This window comes from Oreochromis niloticus, linkage group LG2 (assembly GCF_001858045.2).
Source record: "Oreochromis niloticus isolate F11D_XX linkage group LG2, O_niloticus_UMD_NMBU, whole genome shotgun sequence".
Lineage (NCBI taxonomy): Eukaryota > Metazoa > Chordata > Actinopteri > Cichliformes > Cichlidae > Oreochromis > Oreochromis niloticus.
The window spans coordinates 8,023,645-8,035,632 of NC_031966.2; the positions used below are offsets into that span (position 1 = coordinate 8,023,645).

The 11,988-nt window shown below is 42.5% G+C and overlaps 1 long non-coding RNA gene across 3 annotated transcripts; it reads left to right on the top strand.

The window, feature by feature from the left end:
* Positions 1-630: 630 nt before the first annotated feature.
* LOC109203691 (uncharacterized) lies at positions 631-9,281 on the top strand. Of its 3 annotated transcripts, none has more exons than XR_002063454.2 (5): positions 631-843; positions 2,194-2,316; positions 2,417-2,636; positions 4,501-5,005; positions 9,001-9,281. It is a non-coding gene; the product is annotated as an uncharacterized LOC109203691 (long non-coding RNA). The 3 variants fall into 3 exon arrangements; XR_002063453.2 differs by having other exon boundaries at positions 4,501-4,882; XR_003214228.1 differs by lacking the exon at positions 9,001-9,281 and having other exon boundaries at positions 4,501-5,459.
* Positions 9,282-11,988: the final 2,707 nt, after the last annotated feature.

The window sequence follows — 11,988 nt, forward strand, 5'->3', positions numbered from 1 at the left end:
GAATAAAACCTCACAAAATGGAATAAGTTCCCCACAAATGACCAAAATCATGCATATTTAGTTAAGGGACTTTTATTATATATTGGATTTAAACATAATAGAAGATGAGCAAAGAGTTGTCCATTTGAGGTAAATAGATAAATATTTCAAGTAGACCAAAGTATACAGAATAGACTGTAGCAGTGAATAGGCAGACTACAGAACGGAGCAATCGTCAGCTGTGACATCGAGCTGCATGCCAAGAGTGAACGAGACATCGATTCACCAATCCACACCACCAGGATATACAGCAACAACATCGGAATGTCGTTCGGACTCGAGAAGTGTTGGATGGTAACGAAGAGAGGAAATGTAATCAGAACTGAGGGGATCGAACTACCAGAAGGCAACATTGCAGATGTGGCACTATGTTAAAGACAGGGACATGAAAATAGTAGCCCCCCATTTTATTCTATACTCAAAGACACTTTCTTTTAGTAAGGCCACTGCAATGTCAGTTTTACTGTTATATAAGGTCCGCCAGCAGAGGGCGCTCGGTCCTGTTGTACGTCTCGGTAGCTGACGCTACACTAGAAGGAGTAGTGTCAGTGGTGAAGAGGCAGCGTATGGCCTGCGCGCCAAAGAGAACTGATTGTCATATTTTTCTGTTTTACAGTTTTCTGTAAAAATAAATATGTTGCACGGGAGATGAGTTGGCCCATCATTTCAGTGGTGTAACACAGACACTGAGGAAGTACCCGGGAATCCCACAGGCAAATCGGAACCATGAAGAGGCCGCTAGGAAAGCTGTAACCACCAAGTACTTGCAGAGGGTCGGGCAAGTCCTGAGGAGTCAGCTAACTGGTAAGAACAAGATCCAGGCTATCAACACCTACACCCTGCCTGTGATCAGGTACAGAAACATCTGTGCCAAATATGGCCTGGAAGTCCTGAGGTCAAAATGGGAAGGCACCCTAGGGTGGTCGAGAATGACCGAGCCAAGATCAGACGGACAAAATGTTCAGGTTTCTATAGGGTCTATATCCAAGAAACAAAGGTGACTGTAGCAAACTACCAGCAACCAAAGTATTTGTATGAAGATTTTCAATGCAGCACTTTTACTTTTTTTAAACCAGCTTCACCTAGCAACCACATAGTGATCCCCTTTTAACCACTGGTTACTAGGTAAAATTGTCTGAGTAGTCTCCAAAGCAATGCCCAACAACATCCAGCAAGCACTTGCAACCAGTTGAGGACTGCTGTAGTCTTTTTGGTCACAATCCTCGCTAAAGCACCAAACCAAATGATGTGGGATGTGAAGTATTACCTCGTGGCTGCACTGAACACATAATGCATGCATGCTGTTTGCGGAGCAGATGCTGCAGATACTTTGCACTTTCACTGTAATCAGTGAAAGTGGCTGTACCAGGCACAAGAGCAGCTTTGGAGTGGTGCTTATCAGGTGTGGGAATCCACTCAGCAAACATAAAAACAGACTGATCTTCTGTTTTCTTTTTTTTCTTTTTTGGTGTCTTTTCATTCGTAAACTACCAGTACACAGGAAATGACTCTAATATTGGCATTTATTTTAGCACTATCAGCTGGGAGTTGTTTATTTTACACAGTCTACAGTCGCTAGTTTAGTTAGCCATGCTGCCATTTCTCTGAAAAACAAAGTTTCACAGTTTTCACAGGGTCCAAAAGCAGAACGCAAAACAACTCCTAAAAGAAACCTCACCACCTTGTTAGCTGTGTATAATTTTAGTGGCTACACCTGCAGCATGTATTCCGCACAAAGGTGTGAAGCACGTAGCACTGCTCTGTGAATGGTCCACATATGCCACACATTCAGTGTGGCCACAGGGTCAGGGAGTATATTGGGTTTAATGACACACATGCACACACAGTTAGACGCTGCATAGGAGTTCTTCCACTCTCCCCCACATTATATCGAGTCTGCTACAATTTCATACCCTACAGACAGATCAAACCTCCTCTTTTGTCTCCCTCTAGCAGCCATAAATGGTGCGCTCACCTCTGCGAACTGCCGAGAAGGTCACAGTTTCACAGGCCTCTGTGTCAATGTTTAATTGCACCACAATTACACGCGTCAAGCCAAGCAGCTCCATCAAGGACTGCTCTGTGATAATCATTGCTTTCAACTAGTCATATACTGGCTCTGTGTGAACTGAAGGGATGCTGCACTATTAACAGTAAAGCAGAGGAAAACAGCAGGGGATGAAAAAATGGTGGCGTTTGAGCGGAGGGTAAAGAAGACAGCAGGAAGAGAAAATCCGTTGACATGTCCCTAAAATGTCTTAGAGCGCCTCAGAGTTGGTAATTACCTGCATTTTCCATATTCACTTCTGTATTAATTCACCTTAATGCCAAAATATTACAGCCTTAATCTTGTGCAAATACCTACCTGTCACGGCAGGCTTGCGTGTGATTATGACAATGAGAAGAGAAGAGAGAGGTGTGAGCAGAGGGAATGGAAGAGGCAGAAACGCAGCTGCCACGTTGATTAAGGAAGCCGAGGCTGAGAGGAGACAGCAGGCCACGGCCAGGCTCAGCACAGGTGTGAATCCTCATGGAGCTCCGTGTGGATTGTGTGGAACAGAACAGTGGAAAAACCCTGAAGTACTGATCTGATGAAGGTGAGATATTTTTATTACAGCCCAGAAGACTTCACTTTCTGAGCTCCTAATGCTAAAAAGCCAAAGACATTGGGTTCTGTGGGCTCTGAGAGGGGTTATTCCAAAGTCAGTGAGGTCTTTTGGTTGATCCTAGCAGTAGGGCAAATGTTTAGGGACTATTTATGAGACTGGTGTTCAAGCAAAAACTGAAAACCCATCACCCAAATAAGAAACAACGTCACTGCTCCCTCGTTGATGCAATACCATGGATGTTGACTAGGTGATGCATCCAACCCACCAACATAAGTTATCTCTACAAACTCTGACAAAAGCCAGACAACATGCTGTGTGACTGTCAGGAGTAACCACATGATTTTAAGCTGAAAAAATAAGATACATTTTCAGCCTTTTCATCTCTTGCTTCTTTCAACATTTAAACTTCAAAATGCTCAAAAACACACTCTCAGAGGTGACGCAAGCCAACATGTCGATTTTGTGCTTCAAGTTTAGTTTTGGTGAACACCGGTGTTGGTTAAAAACATGAATTCCCTGCATAAATGGTTAAAACAGTGACATTCTGTCTAAGCAAAGGAGAGGCGACTCACTGCATGAAAATAAAAGATAATGTTCATGAATTACCAGTGTGTGCTTGTGCATCTGAAACACACTCTGGATCTCCTCCAACTTTTTATTTTTATTTTGGTGAAGTAGGTTTATGCTTGTGGGACAGTCAGCATCATTGTGTTGGTGTGGTCTCCTCTACACCAGTGGCACTATGGCAGTTACCACAGTTCCAGTCATTGGTGCTCAATGTTCTCCTTTAGTTTCACTTTTTGGGGACAAACTCCGACAGTGTGCGTCTTTCGCCAAACTCTTTCTTCCCCCCTTCCCTAGGCTTAAAAACTCGACTCTTGAAGTAATCGGTAATCTGGTTTGGTCCCTGGGTTGTACATTCAGCTCTATGTTGATGTTTGCTCTCCTCTGTGGTTAATTCAAGATGTGCAAATACAGCTGTCACTGTAACAAACTAATCTAAAGTGAATGCATGAAAAGATAACCTGCCTTTTTAAAATGGGAATAGTCCCAGAACTTAATGACTGCATCTTTTTTACCTACAAGTCACAACATTAAAACACAAAGATTGTATAGGGATAGCTCAGTAGGTAGAGTGGTGGCCCCATGATCGGAAGGTCGGGGGTTTGATTCCCCTGAACAGCTACCCTGAGGTACCCCTGATCAAGATACTGTCCCTACACCTCCCCCCCCCGGGCGTCCAATGGCTGCCCACTGCTTCACTGAGTGAATGGGTTAAATGCAGAGAGGAATTTCCCCACGGGGATCAATAAAGTACACATCACTATTATTATTTAGTTTGATGGGATGGTGGTAGAAGATCCTTTGTGACTGACGAGTGTATTAGAGAGTAATATTAGAGAGTAATGAATCATTCAATCCCTAATGGTCACAAATGGGTCTTTGATCTTTAAGAGTTCAGCTTGCAGATATTTGACATTATCACAGTGAAAGCAGCACCAGGATGTTTAGTTGGGAGCCAGCGTGCACTCGCAGGGCTCTGGCTCTCAAACATCTAAATAAAATGTTATCATTTTAACATTTTCCACCTGCTCAAGGACCTGATTTCTGACAACAGTTTGATTATAATACTGTTTTTTGAGGCATTTCTGTTATTTAACTCTCTAAAAGCTGCCAATTCTCTATCCACACTACAGAGGAAATATATATATACCGGTATATAAAAGTAAAATAAGCACAGCAGTGCTCTAACAGTAGTCCTACTAAATTCAGGCCATCAGAGAGCTGACAGGGATAAGTGAAATCACAGCAGGTGGAAAGCTGCGATCACGCCTGTGTGCCCGTCTTTCAGGTGCCGGATCGATCTGATTGATGAGCCGGGATGATCGTTTGCCTGCTGCGTGATGGGGCCAAACCAGCGGTCTGATTAACCAGCAGAATGGAGGACAGCCAATCCGGGAACTCCCCTCCAGCAGCAGTTAAAGGCCTCTTATAGATTTTCCTGGAGCGTCTTTACTCTTCAATCACAGAGCTACTTCATCAAGAAGCATCAATCAGCATCCAGCAGAGCGGCCAGTAATTACAGGGGGCCACTTCCAGGCGCTGATTTCTCCCCGAGCCGGCGTCATCGTCTGTGCTTCAAGTCGCCAAACCCTCGCCAGTGACCATTCGATCCCCTTAGAGCTGGCCTAGCCTCAAATAGATGGCACACTTCAGCCAGTCTCATGAGCCAGGTGGATATTTTTTTTAATTCAGGTTTTTCTTAGCAGGGTGGAATGAAATCAGGCTCCTGAGAGAGAAAAAAAGCCTGATGGATGCCACTGATGGCTAGAAAGAATTCAAACTGCAAGTCAGAGGTCAGTCAAACTCATCTGCTTGAGAGCCTCAGAAGGCTGTGTTCACAGCACACACATTATCGTGGTCATAATCCACAAATCCCTAACTTTAAAGAGTAATTCCAGTCTATTCAACTTAGGTCTTTCTCATGTTTAACATTATTCTCACCAAGTTAATATTTGACATCTTGGAACGCAGTGGCGTTACTAAAGAGAGGTATCTAGCAGTCAGACTATCAGGCAGGTTTAAAATGAACAGGCAGTTTAGGCAGATTATCTAAAGCACTATATTTGGATGTCAAATTGAAAGGGAGTGCAGCTAAAATGGCTGTAAGAATCTGTCAGGTTTAAAGCAGGCGGTCAGTACATTCCAGCCTCATGCAGAAAGGACAACACATCAGATACCAGACACCACATACCAGGATGCATGTGTGGAAGACAAATGATTAATACCACATTTTAAAATGTTTAATTTATAAGTGCTTTAAAAGTTGATTAAATCAGCAAACGTCAGTAAAAGGCATTTAACAAATGAATATTAATGTAAAGTAAGTGAAGTTTATTTATAAAGTGCCAAACAATCAAGTTCAGAAAAGCTCTGAATAATGACAATAAAATAATAATATGATGGAAAATACATAAATACAGTTAAAAGCAATACAGCACAAAAAGGATTTAAGGAAAGAAGACAATGAAAATAGTTACTGGTAATATAAATAAACAAAGCTTCATTAAATAAAAGTTTAAAATCAACTTTTAAACAAGTCGACAGAGTCAGCTAAATGAGGCTGGACTGGCAGACTGGCTGTGTGTTTGATAAGAAGCCCACATAAATAATCTGGAGCTTGTCCATTGAACCTCGTGGAACGCCACACGGCAGGTTAGAGAGGGAGAGAACTTGTTTACCCCAACAGATAAAGTCCTGTCAGGTAAATATGATGAAAACCAGTCTTAAGCCTATTAACTAACATCCTATGGTCAGTATCAAAGGCTGCACTGAGATCAAGTAACAAAAATATTGCAGGCAGCATGTTCTGTAATCTCTTCATTGGACCTGTAGCTGATATTTAAATGAAACTGTTTAGTAAGCATCACTTTTTGTCATGGCTTGCTCGGCAAGCCGCGTTGGGGTGTGGAAGAAGGACCCAAAGTGCTGGCACTGTCGTGGTGTGAGTGAGCTTTATTGTGAAGAGGGACATACAACAAAAGGCGAGGGTGGCGAGAACAGAACTGAGAAAGAACCTAAACTGGGAAAAACTAAGAACTAAACAACAAACCTGAACACAAGGAGACAGAGAGTGGAGGGACGAGCAGGGAGGTAACACAGACAGACCAGTAACGCACACAGGAAAACACGCGGTTTAAATACACACAGGGCAATCAGGGAATGGGAGACAGGAGGGAGACACAGCTGGGAGAAATCAGAGCTGATGAGACTGAGGGAAGCGCAACAGAATACAACAACCTGAGACACTGACCTTCAAAGTAAAACAGGAAACTCAACACATATGCACAGACACAGACTAAGAGATGCAGGCTTTACACAGAAGGAACACACCAGCAGGAAAAGATAAGATACAGAACTGAAACCCAAAGACCCCTCATGAAATCAAAGATAAATAATACAAAACAGAAAAAACACTGGGTCACCGACCCAGGACCATGACACTTTTGCCTAAATGAGGGGGTTTTCCTTCCCACTGTTGCCAAAGTGCTTGCTCTGAGGGGATCATATTATTGTTGGGTTTTTCATTGTAGGGTCTACCTTACAATATAAAGCACCTTGAGGGAACTGTTGTTGTGATTTGGCGCTGTATAAATAAAATTTAATTGAATCGTGCTGAATTTAATTTTAGTGGGACTGTGAACTTCGCCTGCTTTCTCTGAAGGGCAGTAAACTAGATAAGTGAACCGTCATGTTTCATGTTTGTGGACAGCTTAGTACAGTACAGTACTTCCACCTCTTACAGACATGAAGTGAAGCCCACGAGACCTTACAAAAATCTCGTCTGCCTAAACACCTAACACTTTATTGTTTGCACCCTGCTACCACTAATACCACCACTACAACCATTAAGGCAGATAATGGAGCTGGCCGAGCAGCAGGAAACATCTGCACAGTTTATCTCTTAATGCACTCTTTCTTCACTGCAAGCGAGCTAGCTGGAGATACCATTGATTCATCATGTGACCAGAAGTTTTTAATTCACCTCTCTTGCCAAAACTGTTCTCAGTTATCAGTCCATTCTGACAGGACAAATGTGGTCCAGAGGTCCAGCTGAAGGACTGATTAGAAAAGCAGAAGATTAACAGACAGCTGTAGCTGCAACTTTAGCAAGGTTTCTAGCAACTTCAAAAACTTTTTTCTTTATTTTGATATGTCTGTTATCACTAACTAAGGTGATATAAATGTCCAACTGGACTGTAAATATGACTGGGGCTGTCTATATTTTTATTTTTTTCAGCAGTTTTTTTTGTTCCAAAATTTTACTTACCTGAGAGAGTGTGTTATCTGTCTAGTTGTCACATATTTTTATGTCTTGTATCTTGACCATGTCTTATGTTCTGGGGTGCACAAAGGGAAAATGAATAGAAATGTCAGCTGCAGCTCTGCCTCAGTCACTGCTGTATTCTCCCACTGATCAATAAATGACTCATTACTCTAAAAATGGAGCGGGAGGGGCAGAGAGCGAGAGAGTGAGCTGTGGTGTAGTGTTGTAATGGGGTCATGCTTGTCTCTTGAGAGGTCATCAGTGCTCTCTGTGTGTGTATATATGTAAATATGTGTATCTGCTGAGTCAGCAGGTCATGTGACAGCAAAGCCCAATCGCAGAGCAAATGTTGTTTCCCAGGCTGATTTGGACCTTAAAGAACGCAACAGAGGAAATTCATTTTAAAACAACATCAAAGAAAAGTATAAAGGAGCCAAGAAGCTCCTAAGTGACAGGAATTCTGGGTAATGAGTGTGTGGTACATTTCATTTCAATTCAATTCAATCAGCTCCACCCTACAATAATACATATAGAGAAAAACCCAACAATCATATGACCCCTAGCACTTTGGCGACAGTGGGAAGGAAAAACTCCCTTTTAACAGGAAGAAACCTCCGGAAGAACCAGGCTCAGGGAGGGGCGGGGCCATCTGCTGCGACTGGTTGGGGTGAGAGAAGGAAGACAGGATAAAAGACATGCTGTGGAAGAGAGACAGAGATTAATAACAGGTATGATTCAGCCGCCAGCAGCGACACATCGTGCAACAGAACAAAGTGTCCAGATGGAGGAACTGCTGTCTGATGGATGTTTGCTGGGCGGTTGGAAATATCACCAACAGGTGGAGCTTGGTGGATTATTTTTCCCACCTGCTTAATGATCAGCACGCTGCATGACAGAGATCCTACAGATGTGGGCTGATGGCAGCGCTCTGTGACAGTTTACACCTGCATTGAGTTGTTTTACTGATACAGAGAGCATTCTAATACCCGGGGTAAATGTGGGTCGAAGAATCAGGAGGCCTGTAGTTTGCCATCAGCAACTGCAGCGCCTCTTTAGATTGATATATGACTTAGATGGATTAAAATCCAGCAGAAAGTCTTTGTCATCTCATTATGAAAAACAAAATTGAAAGTGTATTAAAACACAGAAACTTCATTTATTTAGAATATAAATATAAAACGTTGCTGGAAGTCTGGATAGCATTACCATTGCTTCTCCTTGCATCTCCATAATACGTTTCAGTTCCAAGACTTGACTGTCTGCACCATCAGACTTTAGTCAGAAGATGTTTTAGACAGTTAGCGATGCACCAGTTCAATCCTTGGATTGGATATCAGTCTGATCCTGACTCAAAAAGCTGATCGTGTATCGGTGACAGGCTGATGTAATGAATTCAGTTTCATGTTGACAACACCATTCATCACAGTGGAAGCCGAGATGATGCGGTGTTCCCCGTCAGCTTTTCTCACTCTCGTTAGGTTTGGTGTAACACTTGTTATAAAGCGAACACTTGTTTTCTTGCAGGCACACAATACAAGAAGCTATCGTCGATTCAAATGATATTTAAGAGACTGACGGCGGGGCAAGAAGAAAGTAGTGCAACTGTATCAGACGGCAGTTTGCAGTGAAGACTCGTATTGAACTAATTATCTGAAAAACATAAATACATTTGTTTTCTCTTAATCTCAAAAGGTACTGATCATTTTTTAGGAAATACATATTCTATTGTTTTCTTATTTTTTCACAGGTCCATTTGCAAAATTAAAAAAGCAATGTTTAAGCAAAACGATGTTTATGCCTTAGGATTCCCAAGAACGATTCCCAGTCTCTTCCTGTGCACTGGTAGAAGTGGATCAGTTCCCTACCTCTGTCCTAAGCTGGACCAGGTGCTCTTAAAAGAAGGTGGTTTTAGTCCTAACCAGTCAGCTCCACTCTCATGTTTGTGAGGACTAGATGTCTTTGTAATATATGGCTATATCTGTGGTTGGCTTCAGGTGAGTGTTGCATTCAGCAGTAAGTGGCCTGGCACAGCTGACGGACAAACGTACCAAGTAGTTTTTTTAGGTCCAGTTTTCTGGAAGTGTGCTTCAGACCTGTGCTGCATTCTGATGGAAACCTACTTTGCACAGCACAGGTGTTTGAGGAATTTATAACCATTTCATTTCCACATGTTGGCATAAAACCTCGTGTACACACACACACAGACTCAGAGTGAGTCAGATGGTGACAGTAATGAGGGCCTTGGGCTGCAGTGCAGGTGATGTGGCGTCACAGAAAACACGCATCGGATTAGATTCACCCCAACAGAGTCTCCTTCCACTTCAACCAGCCACTTATTCCTGTTTCATAAGACGAGGAAAGAGGATGACACTTCAGAGAGCATTCATCCCCCTTCTCTCTTTCTTTCATGCACAAAGAAATCGAGAGGGGAGAGGAGGAGGAGGAGGAGAGATCTCCGTCTTCTAACTTATTCTGATGGCGTATCTTCTCCCCATCAGTCACGCATGGCTGCTAATCCTCTGCTATGCTTCTACAGAAAAGGAAAGAGAGGGAGGAGGGGGTCAGAAAGATGTGACAGAGTATATTTGCATTCAGGAGGAAAGTTATAGAACGAGGGATGAATCCTCGATGGGAGAAGCCATTATCAGCTCGCAGGTTATTCGGATGGTGAGAAAAAGAGCGAGCGAAAAAGAGGCGAGAGAGAAACGTACCTGCTGCTCTCAGGTTGCGTTAAGCTCAAAAGGTGAACAGTCATCTCGGCCCATTAGAGAAGTGAGAGCGACGCCTTTTTATTCTTTAAGATGACAGACCGAGTCGCGAGCTGCGCTCAGATCAGAGTCTGTCAGGAGGCGATGGTGACAACGATCAGCAAAAGCGGCGGTAACGGCGGGATTTAAAGAGCAGGTCAGGCCACTTTAAAATTCCAGCCTCAGAGCACGAGCTGCCAGTTGTCTGACAGTCTGATTGTCTTAAGAATAATCACTTCCAGATCTGCTGCTTAATGGCATTGTCTGCTCCGACGTCGCCACCTTAAAGCCTGATGTGCACTTAGTTCACATTCCGATTTCTTTTTTAAAAGAAGAGTTATTCTTACAAGTACTTGCACCAAAAGAAGGGAAAAAGAGTCGAGAGAAATGTAAACCCGTCAAAGACTACAGCAAGTTCAGAACATGAAACGAGCGAGGATCTGAAAAATGAGTAACAGATTATTAATTATGTATAATTAGTGACTGTTTGTAGCTACAGTCAAGCAATACACGCTCCATTTTACAAGATTAACAAGGCACAAAAAAATCCTTAGGATAAATAAACCGTATTCACAGTCAGTTTCATTACGTTTGAAAAGATTGTCTTAGCAACCGGCATAGTAACCCTTTATCTGAATTAAAGTCACTGCTTAAATCAGTGTCATTGCAGCTGAATACTAAATATCTAAGCACTTTCATTATCTGCATTTAATTACCCCAAAAACTAGACACAGCATCACTGCGAGATCAATAAAAGCACTCAAAGTTCTGAAATCTGGAGCAGAAACTGGATCTTTGGCAGATATGATCAGTTTGTTTACAGCAGTACACAAGACTCTAAAAGATGGATGTCGCCCACCAGATTTGGATTCTGATTTGGTGGTTTTAATGCATTTTACTGTTCTGGAGCTACAAGTGACGTTTACATTATCAGCTAATTCTAGCCAGCCAGGTTAGCAGACAGCAGGTTAGCATCTACAGACACACGTATAAGCTAATCAGTGCAGAGTAGCAGACAAAATGCTCAACTTTCACTCAGCAAAAAAGTAGCACAGCCTTCTTGAATAGTACTTTTGGGCCTGTTGGGCCATTTTAATGCATTAAATGCAATTAGCTAACCGTTCCTAGCAGGAAGCTGTTTGTGTGGAGAGGAGTGTAGCAGGTCAGGCTTTATATTTGAAACTGATCTGCAATCATGTTGTTTTCCTTTTCAGTGGCGTCGTTTTTGCTGGATGGGATCAGATCTGGTCTGGTGATTTTAACCTCACTTTGATCACAAACTGTTTCTTACCCGAGCTTTAGATTTCTAAATAAAGTAGTCCTCTTTAGCTCAATGAAAGCGTTTCTCCAGAGACACCATCTTCGCCAAGTTACGCCCACCTCTAAGCAATTATATTCCTGTCTTAATATCTCGTTTGACTCTGAAACATTTTGGGGTTTTGTGATATGTTTAAAACAGTGATTCAGTTCTGTTTCCAAGAACCTTTTTACCACTAACAGTTAGAACACACCATGTGACTAAATTCCCCTGATTAAACTAAAAAAGGAAAATAGCTTTGTGTGACTATGTGTGGCTGCAGGTGTGTAAAGTGTGTGCCGCATATCTAGAAACCAGACTGAAGGGACACTGTGTTCTCCACTGGATGTGGGCCTGTGTCGATGGCAATATTTTAACCTGAGATTGTCGTCATCAGGAAGCCATTCCCACAAATTGAAATAATAAATGCTGAATGAACCCCGGGTTATTGGAACCTCCCCGCGTTTA